The following is a 7,472-nucleotide window of genomic DNA, read 5'->3' as shown; positions in this document are numbered from 1 at the left end:
AATAGTGATGTGAATTTCCTACCAGCACTCAACTCGCAGGGGGATACTAATATATCTATGCCTCAGTATTCAGGTGATGTGACTCTCCTGCCTGGTTCTGCCCACAGGTAGGATTGTGACATATACCTAGGTTCAGGTCACAGGAATAATGATGACTGTCATATGAAAGCCTAGCCAATAGAAGAGATTTTGACTGTCATAGCTAAGCTTAAGACAGTCAGTAAGATTCTGGGTTTCCTAATCGTATAAAGACTACAGATGATTATGACACTCATGAATATTCTATAAAATACTTGGGTCTTATCAGAGCCCATTACAGAGGTAAAATTGTACCTCTCATAGAAACACTATGCAACAATTGGGATTGTCACTCTCACACATGGACAAAGCCCACTGGTGAGGTTCTGAATCTCACATGTGCAAACAGTCCACAGTTAGAATTGGGACTGTCATATGTGGATCTGGCAACAGTTTGGAAGGTGACTCGTATCTGGACCCAGCTCATAGGCACTCATGAGGTTCTGGTTCTCACTCAGAGAAACAGTTCACAGTTGGAATTGTGACTGTCCTATCTGGATCCATCCACAAATGGCATGCCGGCTCATTTCTGAACCCAGCTTACAGGCATACTGATGACTGTCATACCTGGACCCAGAAAATAAGACAAGTGTTAACTCTCATTCCTGAAATTAGGGCGACATGTAGGATTATGGGCTTATACCATCATGAAGGTTTTAGAACAGGCTTTCATTCTTATGCAGACCATTTGAAGCCATTAAGTGGCGCAGAGGACATCTTATAAAGGCCCAGCACATAGGTGACATTGTGACTCTCCTATGCACACACAACATACAGTGAGGAATGTCATCTTCCCACGTGGACATAGCCCACTGTTGAGATTCTGAATATCACACCCAGATCAGTTGAAAGTTGACATTGTGACTCTCATGCATGGATGCTGTTCACAGGTAGAATGGTGACTTTTATACCAAAACTCAGCCCACCTGTGAGACAGTGGCTGCCCTAATTAGACAGTGTTTGCAGGTGAGGTTGGAGCTTTCATGCATGAATTCTGTCCACCATTGAGATTGTGATTTGTGTACTTTAATGCAATTCACAGAAGGTGTTGTCTCTTTTACCTTTAGCCAGAACATGTGTGGGACTGTGAATCTCATCCCTGGAACTTCCTGTAGGTGTGACTTTGACATATATGTGTTTTTTCCTCAGCACCTGATTGACTTTACTCCCTTCCATAAGACCTGTCAGCAATTGGGATCATGACACATACCTGGCCCAAACACCTAAGTAATGTGACTGTCCTGCTTGGGCCCTGCCCACAAGAGGCATTGTAATGTGTCTCTGAGCCCATAACCTAGGTGATGAGACTCTAATTTCCTGCCTGTGGCCTACCTCCAGTAAGGTTTGTAACATAAATCTGGGCATATTATCTAGGTGATATGACTCTCCTCTCATGACTGGGCCCTGTTAACAGGGAGGATTGTGACATATTGCTGGGCCCAGCACCTAGGTGATGTGACCCTTTTGACTGGGTTCTGCCTACAGTGGGCATTGTGACATATCACTGAGCCTAGCACAAAGGTAATGACTTTCCTGTGTGGATTCTGCCCATGGATAGATATTGACATTTCCCTGGCCCAGCATTCAGGTGATGTGGCTTTCCTCCCTGGTTCTGCTCACAGGTGGGGTTGTGACCTATACCTACACCCAGGCAACTGTCATGATGATGGCTTTCTTACATGGACCCAGCCAATAGGAAAATATTTGACTATAATAGCTATGCTTAGGGCAACAATTAAAGTTTTTGGTCTACTAATTATAAAAAGGTCACAGGAGGTTATAACACTCACACGTATTTTATAAAGCCCTTGGGGTGTATAGAGAGTTACATAACAGGGCCCAGCAAAAAATGAGCTTGTGACTGTCATAGACACATGTAGCCAACAATTAGGACTGTCACCTTCATACATGGGCAGAGCTCACTAGTGAGATTCTAAATCTCACATGTGGATGAAGTTCAGCGTTGAAATTGTGACTGTCATTGTGGATCTGGCCTCAGGCTGGATGATGTTAAAACTTTTACTTGTAACTTCTTACGGCAATGTAATTTTGCATTTTGGACAAAGACAACTTTTTTTTTTTTCAGACAAAGTCATGATTGTAGAGAAACATTGATTTGGATATATGGAATCTGTTTTATTTTTAATAGAGCATGGACAAATAGAGCATTATATATTTATCTTACCTAAGTTTTTCTCTTTCAGAAAGATTAATATAATGAAAAATTTGAAATTTTCTCTGCAGTACATTTTTATCCAAAATACTTAAATATGCTTAATTTAAAAAAATTTTCCAAAACAACTGGTTTTGGGCCAAGATTCAAGAAGCCCCAGAATGTCTTATGCAAAACAATTAACTAAAGACTGTCAATTGAAAATTAAGGTGAGAGGGCGAGACTCTGTCTCAAAAATAATAATAATAATAAATAAGCGATAGTGCTTAGGTGTAATTTGTTTTGTTTTCTTTGTTTTAGAGATTAGTTCTCACTATGTTGCCCAGGCTGGAGTGCACTAGCTAGTCATAAACACAATCATGGTGCATTGCAACCTGGACTCAAAGGATCCTCCTGCCTTAGCCTCCTTAATAGCTGGGACTAAAGGCACATGTCTCCACAACCGGCTATGTTTTTAAAAACCACCTTTACACTACTGCACATTTTTGGACATTAGAAAACAAACATATTTTGACTCTCAAGAAAAAAGTACTTGGTGGCACATTAAAGAATGAGTCAATGAGTTTACAAAACACAAGAGGCAGGGTGCAGTTATTCCAAAATTATAGAAAACAGCATTGTGCCTTTGCTTTTGTCTGAAGGAAATAAAATGTTTCCACATAAATTTTAGGTGCCAAAATAGCTAATTACTGTTAAAATGTCACCAAAATTAGTAACATTGCTCAGAAAATCAACTATTTTCAACAGAAATATATTTAGTTACCTTTTACAAGAACTACGTGGTAATTTGCATTTTTAAGGGTATTATATCTCCTCCGTATTATCACAAACCACCGTGTTATATTTCAAATTAACTAATGCTAACCCAACCCAAATTAAAAACTGCTCACATCAACAAGCAAAAAATACTATTGCACATTACACTCTTATTTGAGGAATGTGTGCTTTCACCCACACCCCCAAACTGACAATGCATCCATCAATTACATTCCATTATCTGAATTTATAATATTCAAAGTTCTTATGCTCTTCCACTAAACAAGTACATTAATATACTCGTAGTCTCAAAATATTTCATGAACTCTGAAGGGATTCTCTATGGAAGGAGCTTCCTTTGTGGAATGAATTCGGCTAGTCACCTGCAAACCAATATCCCTAAGTATCTAAACAAATCTATTTTGCTTCTTTGCAATCCAAGATCTCATTGGATCATGTACTTGGCAAAGTGTTATGGGGGTGAACAATAATCCCTGTTTGTGCAAATTCTTTAAATACTTGTGGATAAGTAACCCAAGTATTGCTTTCTCTGTAATGACCACCATCCAGCCAATACCTTGTTCTTACGCTTTATTGAAAGCATTTATGTTCTTGTCTTTCTCGGCTTCTTTCAATTCAAAAAGAAACTGATTGAAAACAACACAACCTTTACTAAATCCAGTCAAAGTAAAAGATGCATCATTTAGTGATGGTGGGTAAAAACTCATGGCAGAGTCATCAGATTTTTCACAGGTCCTCTCTTTTTCTCCTTGAAAATGATTTGTAGTATGAAAAGAACTGGACTACAATTAGATGCTGTGGAGTCCTTACTCCAATCGAATTTTTCTTTGATAAACTATTTTGACTTAAAAGCATTAAATCATAACATATAAAGGTGCTTAAAATCTCCAGAGTCACTATGGGGTTCTGGGAAACCAAACATGTTACTTTTCACAAAATTATCATGGCGGCTGAATTTCTGCAAATGCATTCGGGAACACTTCATCACTCAAATATAGCTACTGGGGAACCGGTGGGCTAAAATGGTGGCAACATTTTCTAGACTCCATTTTTCCCACTGGTAATTCGCAGGATAATGTGTCATAATTTCATGGTAATTCTGCACATCCCTGGGGAAAGAGAAAACGTGGGGACTGCGGTTCCTCTTTCGCCTGGTCCGGAAGATGTCCCGCAGCTCCAGTCCCTCCCTGGCCGCCGCCAGCAGGAGCAACTCTGCGCTGCGCTGCACGTCGGCTCCGGGCACGGCGGACTGGGTAAGCTCTGAGGCGGCGCCGGGCAGCGGCTTGGAAGCATCGTGTACCACCGCTGCCGGGGGCATTCATGGTTCTATCCTGAGAGCAGGACGAGGCATCTCCAATTCCAAGCTGCGGCAGCAGGACCAGCAGCCGCAGCAACCGCAAAGACCCGAGTTGTTGGGAGGCAGAGGGTGGGGAGTCCTGAGGGAAGGACAGAGGCAGGACGCCCAACAGTTGGGGCCACCGCCAGGCCAGAAGCCAGAGGGGGGCAACCATGTCAGAAGTTGACATCAGCGCGCAGCGCCGGATTTCACTCTTTCTGTGGTTAAAACTTATTCCATTGTGTGTATACACCACATTTGCTTTATCCATTTATCCGCTAATGGACACTAAGATTGATTCTATATGTTGGCTACTGTCAATAGAGCTATGAAAAAGATGGGACTGCAGCTATCCCAATATATTGATTTTATTTCCTTTTGATATATACTCAATGTTGGAATTTCTGCATTATATGGTAGTTCCATTTTTAGGTTTTTGTTTTTCGTTTTGTTTCTTATTTTGAGAAATCTGCATAGTTTTCCATAAGGTTTCTTAAAAAATAAATAAATCTAAAAATGTACTAAATTTACATTCACACCAACAGTGTATAAGTGTTCCCTTTTCTCCATATCTTCATCAAACCTTGTTATCTTTTGTCTTTTTGATAATGGCCATTCTAAATGGGGTGAGGTACTATTTCATGTGGTTTTGGATTGCATTTTCCAGATGATTAGTGATGTCGAGCATTTATTTGTGTCTTCTTTGGAAAAATGTCTATTCAGGTATTTTTTCCCTGTTTAGTTGGGTTTTTTTATTTGTATTGCTGTTGAGTCCCTTATATATTTTGGGTATTAACTCCTTGTCAGATGCACATATTTTCTGTTATTTCATTGGTTGTCTTTTTATTCTGTTAACAGATTTCTATGCTGTCCAGAAGCTTTTAAAATTTTATTGATATTAATTTTACCATTTTCTGACTTGATACAGAGGTAAGAGTTTTCCCTCAGCTTCACATGTTATCTGTCTTCTATCTCACTGCTTTTAAGACTTTTTCTTCTTTTTGTTGTCATGCAATTTGATCATTCTTCTTCTTTTTTTTTTTTTTTCTTGAGATGAAGTCTTGCTTTGTCGCCAAGGCTGGAGTGCAGTGGTGTGATCTAGGCTCACTGCAAATTCCACCTCCTGGGTTCAAGCAATTCTCCTGACCTAGCCTCCTGAGTAGCTGGGATTACAGGTGCACACCACCATACCCGACTAAATTTTGTATTTTTAGTAGAGATGAGGTTTCATCATGTTGGCCAGGCTGGTCTCAAACTCCTGACCTCTTGAGCTGCCTGCCTTGTTCTCCCAAGGTGTTGGGAGTGCAGGCATCAGCCACCATTCCCGGCTGATCGTTATTCTTTTTTAAGATGTATTTTACTTATAATTGACACATAATAATCATACATATTTATGGGGTACGGAGTGATGTTTCTATGCATGTATACACTGTACAATGACCTAATCAGGGTAATTTGCATATCTAGTATTTTAAACATTTATTATTTCTTTGTGCTAATAAAATTGAAAATCCTCTTTTTTAGCTGTGTTAGAATAAACAGTATATTATTATTAGCTATAGTCACCCTACTGCGTAATAGAACACCAGAATGTAGTCTCCCTGTCTAAGTGTAACTTTGAAACTTTGACAAACCTCTCATTCCTTCATCCATTCACTCTTCCTAGCCTCTGGTAACCACCATTCTACTTTCTACTTCTATGAGATCAACTTTTTTAGATTTCACAGATGAGTAACATCATGTGGTCTTTTTTCTCTCTGACTGGCATATTTCACTTAACATAATGTCCTCTAGGTTCATCCATGTTGATATGAATGATAGAAGTTCATTCTGTTGTATAACTGAACATTATTCCTGTCTCTGTGTGTGTGTGTTTGACATTTTCTTCATTCATCTGTAAATGAGCACTTATACACTGCTGGTGAGAATGTGAATTGGTACAATCATTAGGGAAAACAGCATGGAGGTTTTTCAAGAAATTATAAATAGAACTATCATAATATGACCGAGCAATCTCACCACTGGGTATATATCAAAAGGAAATAAAATCAGTATGTCAAAAAGTTAATTATACTCTCATGTTTATTGAAGCAGTATTCACAATAACCAAAACCATTGTATCTTGTAAGTATTTCTTAATTTATCTTTTTTGACACATTACACTCTAAACTTTTATAGGATTCATGCCTTGTTTCCAATTTCTGAAACTTATGAGTAACTGATTATTTGAATATTGCCTTCCAGTTCATATAGTCTAGCAAAGTAATTAAATGTTTTTCATTTATTTTCATCTAATCTTCATATATATATCTGTATTTTGTATTAATTTGCCTTCTGAAAAGTATATGACTACATTAATTGTGCTCAGCATTTCAGTTTACTAGTCCTCTCATCAGCTCAGTCTATTTCAATGTGTAATTTGTATGCTGTACATTAAATTGTTTTACAACATTTTCAACAGTTTACTTTCCATTTGCCTGTTTTCCACATATGACTTGATAAGCTCATAGTTTTTTTCCACATTATTTTGGTTTCTTGTTTTTGCATTATATTGGCAAACATTTAAATATAAACCTCACATCTGAGTTTTATGTGCCATATAATTTATCTAATGTTTCACGCTAGTAGCTCATCTCCTTGTGTGCAACATAAATTATAGTTTACTTCTCACATATGGGAGACATTACACTCCAGATGCCTGCAGGCAGTTTCTCTTTGTTTATTCCATTTGCCTTGTCTGAAGCTGAACAACCCACATGGATTCGACATCCTTGTGATCAGATGCAGCTGAATGGAGCCACTAGCCTTTTAGGTTGATACTTCTCTGGATCATTACCTTTATTTACTTCTGGTCCTGAGAAGTTTTCATAATTTCCTTTCAACTATGTTAGGCATTCTGACTGCCTGGTGATTTTAGTTATTTTCATTAAGTTTTTAAAGCCTGTTATTTTCCTGGAAAGCAGAAATATCAACAGTTGCATACATGAGTAAAATATTTCACCTAGATTTTCTATGGCATAGATCACCATCTCATATAAAATTCCAGGTTTCTTCATTTGAAATACCACTCTCTTCAATAGAACATGTTGTAATAACTTGTAGAATGTG

General features: G+C 38.4%; 1 pseudogene; it reads right to left on the bottom strand.

Annotated features, from left to right (window-relative positions):
* Window positions 1-3,315: 3,315 nt before the first annotated feature.
* LOC129015122 (mitochondrial protein C2orf69-like) lies at window positions 3,316-4,635 on the bottom strand (annotated as a pseudogene).
* Between the last annotated feature and the right edge of the window lie 2,837 nt (window positions 4,636-7,472).

Source organism: Pongo pygmaeus, chromosome 18 (genome assembly GCF_028885625.2).
Source record: "Pongo pygmaeus isolate AG05252 chromosome 18, NHGRI_mPonPyg2-v2.0_pri, whole genome shotgun sequence".
Lineage (NCBI taxonomy): Eukaryota > Metazoa > Chordata > Mammalia > Primates > Hominidae > Pongo > Pongo pygmaeus.
The sequence above is the reverse complement of the archived record's forward strand: the minus strand, read 5'-3'. Positions and strand labels throughout refer to the sequence as shown.